The following is a 12,899-nucleotide window of genomic DNA, read 5'->3' on the forward strand; positions in this document are numbered from 1 at the left end:
AAGCAAAGGACAAGGCAGGGAAACAAAAGCAGTCAGGTTAACTGATGTGTGCTCAGCCCTGAGTGATGCGGTGATAAAATAAACTTGGGAATTTTTCCATTAGAAAACTATTGGTATTGCCATAATGTGAAGGATACTCATTTTTAGTTTAATAAGACATGATGCTGCAATGTGATCCGGGAAAAATAAGCTAATAATGCTTCATTGTGATTGCAAATTTTATCTTATCTTTTAAAACCATGACTGTTTGAAAATCAAGACTGTTTTTCCGAAAATTATATATGTATGGATGTGTGTAAAACCACATTTCATTGAATTTTTATTAAGGTAAGATAAAGCAAAAAAATATTCTTATGGGAGTGGAGAGATTAGATCATGTTTAAAAGTTATTTAAGCTGACTTGATATAAATTTCACTGTTTATAGAGCCTCTTTTATTTGAGACAAAACTGCAAAGTAATAATTGCTTCTTTTCACTCTGTTTATGAGGTGTTTCATTTTGGTTTTACGTGCAAAGAAACTTAGAATTCCTGTGGAAAATTTGCATTTCTCAGCCTCTTGTCTCCCATCTCTACCCATTCCTCGTGTTTTTTTCCTTGTTTGCCCCAGAGCCTGGCCCAGCTGCTTTCCAAGGCACTGCTGCTGCCTTGGGAACCAGAGGAGCTGGGTGCTCACACTGAGGTCTTATCCAGCGAGAGCTGTGTCAAGACCCTCTGCCGACAATCTCATTACATCCTTTTAAATGAGGGCTCTGCTTCAGGATCCAGGAGGGAGAGAGGAGTCTGATAAATCCAGAGCAACACTTATGCTGCCTAAGGTGCTTGTCTCCCTGCCCCCGACCCCCAAATCCCAAGAGCATCTCTATTCATCATCAAGTGGCTTAGTTCCTTGATGTTGGTCTGATAGGGCAAGTCCCAGACCTGAGCACAGGTCCTCCATCCCCTGGCCAGGCCTCTGCACGCCACTGGACTACTGAGCATAGGACAAGCCTCCACCTTATGAGCAGTTCTTAAAATACCAAAGGGAGCCTGGCCAGCATGGCTCAGTGGTTGAGTGTCGACCTATGAATCAGGAGGTCACGGTTCAATTCCTAGTCAGTGTACATGACTGGGTTGCAGGCTCTCTCCCCAGTATAGGAGGCTTGCAGGAGGTACCCAATCAATGATTCTCATCATTGATGTTTCTATCTCTCTCTCCCTCTCCCTCTTCTCTCAAATCAGTACAAATATATTTTTCAAAAAAAGATACCAAAGAAAGTGGGGAGAGTGCTAATCACAGAGGCCATGCATGACATACAAACTTAGTTGCATACACATTGTATACCTCCTGAAACTAGATGTCAGACAGAAATATTATGAAGATGTTTCTATGCCCTTAATGTTCACAAGTTCATGGCTACTTTGTATTTACTCCTAGGGTGTCATCTTGATGAGAAACTTGTGTTATAATCAGTACAGATGGTAGGATACCCATTGGTCCAAGGAATGGGAATAGTCATTTTATTTCAGAGCAGGGGTGGGGAAAAGTTCCCAGGATATTCTGATCTTCAGTTACACCCTGTGCTTTATGGCAAGAACCACTGCAGCATTTTGCAGTCTGTGTCAGCCATGTCTGTGTGTATGAACTGACTGGTGGGTATAAGCAAACATGTAGATTCTCTGGTTTCAACACCAAAATGATTTTGGTTCAGTGAGTCTGGTGTACACTCAGGAATCTGCATTTTTAAATTTTATTTTTCAGTTACAGTTGATATTCAATATTATTTTATATTAGTTTCATGAGGAATCTGTATTTTTTTAAATGAGTGCATCCTAGAAACCATCTCGTGAGTGAGGTGTGATTTCCACTCTTTAGAGAAGGGAGGACACTGAGGCTTAGTGACATTCATTTATTTGCCTAAAGTTGCCTCCAGGTCAACAGGTCGAACTAAGATTGCACTCCAGTTCTAATGCCAAGGCTTGTGTTGTTAACTTAACCTGTGGAACTACCACAGTGCATGCGAACAGTCTCCCTGTTGTTGAATTGGAAAGTAAACACAGAATAATAAAGAGCTCTTTTTGCTGATCCTTGAGCCTGTCACAGACTTGACCCTTGTATGACCTTGAGCATGGAAGGTCTGAGAGACTGAGGGGGCCTTGAACACTAGAGGAGGACACAGTTGCTGCCTCTTTGGAAAGCTGAGCAGAATCAGCAGAAAAAGAGGTTTATGGTGAACTTGGAGCTACCAATGGTCTGGGCTCACCTATACTATTTGGATGGAATCTGACAAACTTGAGGGATCACTATGGTCCCTGAAAATTAGAAACAGACTTGAGGTTCAGCATTCAGCACTTGGTCCACACCTGCTTCAGTGTATTCCACCCTCCTGATCTGCCAACCCTTGGACTAACTGACTTTGACTCTGCCTTGTGAAATGTGTGGGATTTAATTTGGGAGTCCTACCCTTGCCTTCCCTGTGGCCTGGGAGACAGTCTCCACAGGGCATGGTCTGCCTCGTAATGCCTGTATAAGAAGACACCCCATATGTTGTTGGAGCAAGTAAGGATATTTGAGGTTCATGAAAATTTGAGTGGATCTAGTTTATGTTTGAAGCTTTGACATGTAGCACTTATTCAGGAAATTATTTCTAATAGGTATGACTGACCGACTAACTCAAATGTATGTGGGATATTATCTTACCTCTTCTTGCTGGTAAGACTTGGGAATAACAAGGAACCTTCTAGGCATAGAAAAATGGCAAAAGACTGAGGTTATTTTGCAAGGAAAAGGCACAGACCTGAATGAACACCCTTTTTCAATGGTGTGAACAAGAACGTGAATGAGGAAGACTCTGCAGAGAAGGAGTGCTAGGTGTGCGTGGAAAGAGAGCTGTGATGATGGATGGCCCAGACCTCGAGCTTACATCGGGCCTGTGGGGATGAGGGCCCAGGCGAGAAAGCATGTTCCCCATGTTGACAAATGGCCCTGGTCTCACAACTGAGGACATCGCATTGTCCTAGTTTTACGAAATTCACAGAAACAGTTGTTCTAAATGTGCAACCACAACAAAAAATACAGTAATTCTTCTCCAGCCACTCTACTTGTGAGCCTGTGGGGAGGAACGAACTGGCCCGCTCCATCTGGCGCCATAAAAGCTGTCCCTCAGTAACCAGAGGCTGTGCTCTCCAGTCACGGGCTTCCTTCTGAGCTGCTGTGGTTTTACCAGGTTATCTGCTTCCTTCTTTACAAAGGCCATATCCTGCTCCCTTGTGATCAGTCCGAGGGCACGAAAGCAAATTAGCGTGTTTCTTTAGTGTTTTACATCTTTAACTTCTAACCTTATTTGGGATTGAAGCTAAAGAATAAAAAAACCGATTTGATTAAAAAAAAAACAACAACACACAACTCCAAACATATATGCCAGTAATTGTGCTCTGCAGCTTATCCATAAAGGGTAGCATTAGAGGAAAAACACTTTAATAGAAACTTTAATTGAAGTAATTGTGGAGAAACACTGTTTTTAGTACTTGGAAAAAAATGAGTGGATGTATTTATATGAATGGCAGTATTTAATATGCAACTTTAATTGACAAAGACTATCCACATAATAAGAGTTGGGTGAGAGATATGAAAGAGTAGGTGTGTGTTTTTGAAATGATAACTATCAGGTCATATATAACAGTGGGAGGCGGTAGAGTATAAGAGAGTGAGCTTTCATTTGGAATCAATATACCTGCTTCCAGATCAGAGTTTTGCCCTGACTTGCTACTACAGTCAACTAATTCGAGCCTCAGTTTGTTTTTTAACCCATCAAGTGGGTATAGTAAGCCTAGTCTTGCTAATATGATACTGGGTTCAGGGGATATACTGCTAAGGAGAAGCACCTACGGTCCTTGCCCTCACAGCAGTTACATTATAACAGGAAAGAGGGAGAAATAAAATAACCAAATAATTTAATGAATGACCATGAAATGATAGGTGATTGTTTTATAATCACAATCCACGTTTGGAATTCTGAAACTCAGGAAATTAAAGGCCAGTGTAAACCTGTCGGTGGAAATCAGCGTTATATCTTCAGGGTCATGCCTTATTCAAGAGGACCTCGAGACTATACTTAAATTGCTATGAGAATAATGGTTTAAGACCATAGGTACAGTCTTCCTTTGCTTCTGTTTTTTTCTTCCTGCTTCAAGTTAGTACTATAAATTACTAGTAGTAGGGAGATGAAACATTTTACTCAAGATACTCAGGTACAATGATCTATTAAAAACAATGACTACATGTGGGAATTGTTGCAGGATCTTGGTATTTAAGGACTGGGCCTTCGATGACTGTTGCTGCCTTTGCAGTTGGTGCTGAACATTCTCAAAATAACACCTCTAAGCAGGAATTAAGATCAAAATGGACCTTACTACTGCGTTCTGTTTCCGACAGCGAAATGTTGAAACAGAGAAGTCGAAAGCATGCAGAACAAAGGACCATAAAATGAAGGTCTGTTTATATTTTGATTATTTACTTAGCCTAGTTTTCCCTCCTGCTGATGTTGTGGTTTTTAGAGATTTTATATCAGATGGTTTATCAGGCATAGTTGTACCTTTATTGTGTAACTAATCACTTTGCTTGTATCCTGGGGACTGTTTCCCTTTCATCATTGTCACCAAGATACTAAAATATGTTTGATTTAGTGTCTTTATTAAGACCGTCTGACAACAGTTATTTCCCATCAACCCCGTGATTAGCCAGCGTTAGGTCGTTGGACTCAGCACAGCATATGACAGGGTCCAGCAGCATGCATTTCCCTGGGACTCTTCCCCACCGGGAGGGACATTGCCATTGATCAAAACATGGACGGAATTTATTCGCGTTATTGCTGGCAAGTAATTCCCCTTTCCACACTTTATAATAGTCTCACACCATTTCTTGCAAACACTAATAGATGACTAGTTCAGTCACATTACCAACTTTCAGAGCATGGAAATAAACATATTTTGAAATGTAATTGCAAGAAAGAAAATTCTAAGGAGCACCCTTATCTGAAAGGAACCAACTGCAAAATCATGTCAGGCCACATTTGCAGGAAAAAGATTCATTATATCACTGAACGAAGTTTGTAGGAATTCTAAGACATGCCAAGGACTCTTCTCAAAGTCTTTCCTGCTCTCTTTAAAAAAATTCTCAGTTTTTCAGTAATTCAGGTAACCCACAGGGCCATCCATTTCCCCTGTATTTATTAGAGAACAGCAGAATGTTCTGGTTATAATGTAACCGGTTCACCTTTAACATCTTTCTTTAAAGAGGTCAGAGAAGGTCTCAGCAATTTGGAGGAAATCACGTTTCTCCGTGAGTCTGATTTCCCCCCCAGCAAAGACATGGATGTCCCAGCTGTTCTTGGTCTTATCTTTCCTCACCTTTGGCACCTGGTAGATGGGCAGCTCCCCAGATCCCTGCCTCAGTGTCCCTGGGAGGAAGCAGGATGAGCCTCCTGGAGTCATTGCAAGGGGATCTCCAGAGGTTTCTGTGGGAAAGGAACATTGACAAGGACTTGGGACCAGCTTTGGAATATATTCAAGGTGAAGTGTCTCTTTCTCTCTTTCTCTCTTCCTCCTTTTCTTCTTCATTTTGCATAAAGTAAAGCAGGGAAGGAATGTTTGCCTTTGTCTTTGCTTCATGACTTTTTATACAATGACTAAAGTTCCGGCATTTATGAGTGCTTGTTAGTAAAATGTCTGCTCCACCACTAAGCCTACAGATAAAACGTGGCCCTTTTGAAAGATACAACAATAAAGCTTAACGAAGAAAGCATAGGGAAATATTTTCACGACCTTGGCAAAGGTAGGCACACATTTTGCATAATGGGACACAAAAAGCACTAGCATTAAAGGAAAAAAGTTGATGAATTGAACTATGTTAAAAAAGTAAACAAAAGGAGAACAAACTCCTGGACACGGATAACAGTGTAGGGAATGACAGCCGTGAGGTGTGGGAGGAGGGTAAAGGGGGAATAAATGGTGATGGATGGAGACTTGCCTTGAGGTGGTGAGCACACAATACGGCGTACAGATGATGTGTTGTGGAATTGTGCACCTGAGACTTATATAATTTTGTTAACCAGAGTTACCCCAATAAATTCAATAAAAAGAAGAAAAAAAAGAGCTTTCGTTCATCAGAAAACATCACTGAGAGAGTGAAAAGGCAAGCTTCGGGGTAAGAGAAGACATTTGTTATACATTTATCTGCCAAAGGGCCTATGTTTACACTATATAAAAATATATACAGAACAGTAACAAAAAGGAGAATCCTTTAAAAATGTATAAGAAACTTAAGTGAGCACTTTATAAAATAGGCTATTTAATTGGCCAATGAGCATGTGAAAATGCCTTCAATGTTTTTCATTCAGTGTGGAGACAATAAACAAACAAACAAACAAAACAATAGTACTCTATGTTCACCAGAATGATTAAAAGGGAAAAAAAAGACTGAAAAATTTCAGATGTTGGTGAGGAAATGGAGCAAGTGAAATTTTCATATACCTAAGTGGGGGAATAGTATTCTCTCTGGAAAACCATTTAATAATATCTATTAAAGATAAATATTTGATCATCCTTTCATATGTTTATTGGCCATCTGTATGTCCCCTGTGGAGAAGTGTTTACTCAGGCCCTTTGCCCATTTCTTAATTGGGTTGTTGATTCTAAGAAGTTAAGAGACATAGTTACATATTTACATTTTTTTAAAAGTAAATGCTAATTAAGTGAAGGCTTTTATTTTTATGTGACCAGAGGGCATATTTAGACGGAAAAGAAGCATTTGGTGATAGATTTGCCTGCAGTCACATTGGCATTTTTTTAATGTATATTTTTTTATTGTTGATAGTATTACAAATATCTCCCATTTCCCACCCTATACTGTCCTCCTCCCAGCCCCTCCCTCCTTCACCTACCCCCAGGTCTTCACCATCCTATTGCTGTGGAATTTACTGAAATGGTGACATAAGATCAAATCTGGGCTTAAAGCAATATATTCTGAATCTAAGATTCCATACTTATCTTTCTTCTTGTTCCTGACTGTTGGCACACAAGATTTGTTGCTTTCCAAAATTTACATTAGTCAAAAATTTTTCTAATGCTTTAGGCCATTTTCTCTGTTATGCACAAAATGCCGTTTGCCAGTGTACCATTGGACAGATCTCAAGATCTGATTCTAGACAAAATTGTCTAGAGGGGATGTCTAGAGGGCAGGCAGAAGGAAGAGACGAAATGACTCCTGGATTTCTGGGTTAATCGTTCAGGTGGGTGGCGGTATCATATACCAGGACAGTGCCAGAAGAGGAGGGAATACCACAGTCACATGGGCTGACTATGGTATTAGATTTACTGGGTGACAGTGTTCAAGTGGTTTGAAAATAAGGTTTGGAATCTCTAAAAAGTGATTTGGGTTTATGTTTCAGAATATAGAGTTATCATTAACTAAGTATTAGCACTGCTAAAATGACAAGATAATGTATAGGTTGCATCTCCAAGTTTTATTTTTCAAAATATTTTCTGTGGCAGTGGGTCAGCTGCAAGATATAGTCTCTTAACTTGGCCTCCAAGCTTCATAAACTTTAGAAAATGATGCTTTGAATTTCATTTACTGTGAACATAATTGATTTGTCTTAAAAGTATCTTAATATCTCTTTATTTTACAAAATACAAAGGAACCAATAATTTGCTGGATTTATAGTCAGCTTCATTAGATAGAATGAAACAACTGGCCTTAATTATATACTCTATTTTTTTGGTTAAATTTGTTGTCTTTTAATGATAATCAAGAATATGGGAGAATTGGAAAGACAGATTAAATATACATCAATTTCAATCTATAAAAATGAGGGAGGACTTTATTATATCTTAGGTATTTGAATATATTTCAGGGATATTTTAAATTTGCTAGTGGGAAAATAAAGGTGAAAATTGAAATTAGGATTTTTAAATTCAAAGAGGCCAAAATGCATGAAATTCTTTAATGCAAACTTGAGCATTTAGATTTTATAGTAATTCAGTGATTCCAACACATTCACAGCAAGTTGAGTTTCTATTTGCAGTTCATGTAGGAGCAGTGTTTGTTCGTTGACCATGTTTCTCTCTTGCTAACCTGGCCCTGTGCTCATGGATTCTCAACTCTGATTTATTAGGTTACAGGTCATCCTCCATGCTATTATGGCTTAGAGACAAATACTTATGATACACTCGTTTCTGAAAGTTGAAACAAAGCCTTAGAAGTGCAACTGAAGACACCCAAAATTCCAGAAATTCAAGTTTTAGGAGCTCCCATTTTGCAAGTGGCCCTGCCAGGGACCATTGGTAATATTTTCCTTGATTTATGTGAAATGTTAGGCCTTCATTTATATTGCATGGCGATGCAGAATATTTTGATCACAATATTGCACAAGCATAATGTATTTCTGGTCACAACTGTATTTTATGGTAGGGTTTCATTCCAATTTTGCTCTTTTGAGAAGAGCCATTTTCTCACATATTCCTTATCTATGCTGTATGTCAGCAATTTATAGAAAAATCATTATAAACTTTTTGTTTTATAATCCTATGGCCCTAGAAATACTTTTATATTTAGGATAAAATAATAGCAATTACAATGAAAAAAAGAGGATCTTGATCTGCAGTCAGAAAGACTGTACATTTTCTTCCTACGTGACCCATTGATTTGAACCAGCAATTCAAAACGTAAGTCTTGGGAATCACGTGCCCCCCAAAAAGGGGGCTTTTAAAAAGAAAACTATTTTTAAAAGGACAAACTGTGAATGACTGCACATTGCTATAAACATGCTCATGGGGCTAGTTCTGCAGCCCAGAAATTGAAAAATTCCTCTTGGAATCACAGAAAAATAGATCCATATGAAGGGAGCCTAAGGCAGTGGAAGCAAGAGGATTGAGGATGGGGAAGCAGCCTGAATTGCATCATTTGAATGTTATTAGAAGTGTGTGTCAGGGATGCCCTTTTGCGGAGTTTATTTCAAGGAAGTGCAGCCTGTGGGATAGGAGATAAAACATGGAGCAGCCAACAGTGTGGACTTGGGAAATCTGCATACAGTCCCCAGAATTCTGAAACGGAGTTAGAGATTAGTAAGTAGAGCGTCCACCTGCGTGGAGAGACTGATTCAAGCTCAACTCTGTCACCTAAGAACTGGAGGGACTTGGGCAGGTCACTTCACTGCTCTGGGTTTTATTTCCTTCAGCCGAAACACAAGAAGGGTCATCGCCCCATGGTCTTGGGGGCAGCTCCCAATTTTGACATTCTGGGACTAGTTGTGGGCTGACATTTACCTGTGAAGAAAGGCTTTGTCAAACAAGGCATTTCAACAAAATCATGGGAAGATAAGACATTAAGTGCCAAGCAAAGCAAAGTGAAACAGCAATCTCTAAAGTGCTCTTAAGCCCCATGGTCAAGGCCATCTGCAAATGCTGTGCATTCATTTACTCACCAGCAGTCAGCATGCCCAGACCTGTGCCGGGGGCTGGGGGTAGCCCAGTGAAGGTGGCAGGGACTCCTGCTCTGGTGAGTGTTGGACAGGTGGTCAGGTGGCTACACTGTGGGCTTGTTATGAAAAGGTATGTCCCAGGTGCTGTCAGAGTTAGGGGGGGGGGCCACCTGAGCAGAGTGTAAGAGTAGGTATTACCCAGCGAAGTTGTGGACAAAGGGCATGTCTGTGTGAAGGCCCAGAGAGGGGAGACACCATGGTCCAGGCCCTCAAAGAACTGCAGTTGTTATTGGTAGAGAAGTGGTAAGAGATGAAAGCAGAAAGGTATACACAGGCAGATCTCCAAGACATGGCTGTTTGTTCCTTGGCTTGGGGAGTGGTGGACAGGAGCTAGGAAGGGGCAGGTGTATGGGGCAGGGGCCTCAGCCCCTGTGCCTGCCTCTCGCTCCTGGCCCCTGAGCACCCATTGCTGCTCTAGCCTCATTCTTGTTTCCTCATGTAGGACAGGGGCCTGATGCTCTGGAGAGGTTAGGGTGGGGATGGGCAGCTTGGTAATACCTGGTATGCCTTCTGTGGCTCTGAACGGAAGCCTCCAGGTTTGCTGGCCCCTGGGGATCCCAACCTCAGTTCTGCCCACAGTTAGGACCATATCTGGGGACCCAGATGGGGGCAGGTTGTTAAGCAGGACTCTAGGAGCCTGGAGGCCTCCATCATGTTTTATTTTATTTATTTATTTTTATTGTTAATCCTCACCCGAGGATATTTTCCCATTGATGTTTAGAGAGAGTAGAAGGGAGGGAGAGAGACAGGGAGAAAGAAAAATTGATGTGAGAGAGATACACAGATTGTTTGCCTCCCACACATGCCCTGACCAGGGCTTGGGATTGAACCTGCAGCTAAGGTACGTGTCCTTGACCAGAATTGAACCCAGGACTCTTCAGTAGGTGGGCTGCCACTCTATCCACTGAGCCAAACTGGCTAGGGCCATGTTTTATTTTTAAAAGGAGCATCTGGAAAGTTACGTGACATGTGTGCACATTGGGTGTACTACGGAGGAGCCAGAAAGATAGTTTGGAGCTGTTTGGGGTTGAATTGTGCCTCCAGTAAGGGCACTGAAGTTTCTTGGTTGTCTAGCTATTAATAATATAAGATGGGAAATTAATTTAAATCCTGGTTTGGGACCAATACTTTTATTGATAGAATCAACCTGCACACAAATGTTAAATGTGAAATAAATGTCAGCATTTTCTTGTGTTTCAGAATAGTGATATCAGTTTTATTTCTTTGGCACAATTTAGAATTATTATTAAATAGATATAGGTATAAGTGTTTACCCCTAGAGGAAACTACTTGCAAGTATTGAAGAAACATTATTACCTACAAGTGACTGTTGATATTTTATTATTGAGTCTTTGGGAATTGGACATAATGGTGTAAAAATCAGCAGAATGGAAATTAAGTTTCTGACTTTATTTCTGACTCATTAGTGACCTAAGGGCACCCATTAAATTAATATGTTATATTCAGTTTCTCCAGATGTAGGCTGGAGATTAAAAATTACCTGTGCTTTTATTCTTTTCTTATTTCATTGAGGAGATTGATAAGTAATTTTTTTCTTAAATACGACGTGGTATTTTATGTACACATCACAATTTAAAAACAAACATATAAATGTATGCTGGTAGATGCCCAGAGGAGCAATGTGTACATGTATAACTTTGTGATAAATATTACAGTTGCTCATAGACCTAGGGAAGTGAACGTAATTAGGCATTGTGTTTCATCATATCAAAAACTAGAGGCCCGGTGCACTAGAGGCTCCGCCTGGCCTGCGCCCTCTTGCAATACGGAACCCCTCGGGGGATGTCAGACTGCAGATTTCGGCTCTATCCCCATAGGCCAGGCTGAGGGACCTCACCGGTGCACGAATCTGTGCACTGGGCCTCTAGTATGCATATAACATCTTTGGTTAATCTCTTCCTGCCCTCCCTCCTTCTTCCTGAAATTTGTCAGTCTGTTCATGTTTCCGTGCCTGTGCGTTGAGCATCTGCTCCCTGGTGGTCAGTGCACGTCATAGCTACTGGTCAAACAGTCATTTAGGCTTTTATATATATACTAGAGGCCTGGTGCATGAAATTCATGTGTGGGGGGGGGGGGTCCCTCAGCCTGGCCTGCACCCTCCCCAATCCGGTACCCTTTGGGGGATGTCCGACTGTCGGCAGCCGGAATTTGGGACCGCTGGCTCCTAACTGCTCGCCTGCCTGATCGTCCCTAACCTCCCTGCCTGCCTGCTTGATCGCCCCTAACCACCTCTGCCTGCCTGCCTGATCACCCCTAACCACCTCTGCCTCGGCCCCACACCTGGGACCCGGGCCAGCTTCACCCGGGCTGGCCACAGCTGCAGGGAACTATGGTCGGACGGCTCCTCCCTCTCCTGGACCGCAGCCGCAGGTGCTGGTGCCCAGGACCATGGTTGGGAGGCTTCACCCAGGCCCGGCTTTGTCAGGAAGGATGTCTGGATGGTCATCTGGAAGACGTCTGATCTAATTAGCATATTACCCTTTTATTAGTATAGATCAGTGATGGCGAACCTATGACATGGCGAACTCATTTTTTTGGTTGATTTTTCTTTGTTAAATGGCATTTAAATATATAAAATAAATATCAAAAATATAAGTCTTTGTTTTACTATGGTTGCAAATATCAAAAAATTTCTATATGTGACACGGCACCAGAGTTAGGTTAGGGTTTTTCAAAATGCTGACACACGGAGCTCAAAAGGTTCGCCATCACTGGTATAGATAGATAAGCCCCGTGTATGTGCTGAGTGTTTAGGAAGATATGTGTGATAATGATGTATTGGGATCATAGCTTCTTATCCTTTCTTTTAAAAAAATTCCCATATTCACTGTACTAGGTGTTCTTTTTCTGTTGCTTAAATACTACTGGTCTGTACTACATTGAGTGAACCCAGAAGATGCCAGGCAGGACACAATTATAGGAGGATGAATGATCTGTCACTGCACAGCCCCCTCTGGTCATAGTTCTGCTCAGGGTAGACACAGTTGGCCATTAGTGTCTTGGAATATGATTTGCCATAATTAACCAACTTGATTAAAAACATGCAACGAATATTAAATGCATCTTAAGCTGCAATGAAAAATATTGACATTTTTTACAGAGCCAGATTTTCTTCAAAAAACCAGGAGAGACTTCAGTTAACTGAAAACAAATGTGTGTGTATAGAGGGGTGAGGTGAGGGTGGTATGTTTGCCTGGTGCATGTGTTTGCTTTTTAGTTTTGTCAATCATTTACTTCTGGGGCACTGTGGCCCAGGAATAAAAAATACCTATACGTCAATGGGAGAATAATTCTTTCAGAGCTTTCAATTTTCCATATGTAGTTATTTTAACAATCAGATGGTTTAGCTTTCCCCAGTTTAC

Source organism: Myotis daubentonii, chromosome 15 (genome assembly GCF_963259705.1).
Source record: "Myotis daubentonii chromosome 15, mMyoDau2.1, whole genome shotgun sequence".
Classification (NCBI taxonomy): domain Eukaryota; kingdom Metazoa; phylum Chordata; class Mammalia; order Chiroptera; family Vespertilionidae; genus Myotis; species Myotis daubentonii.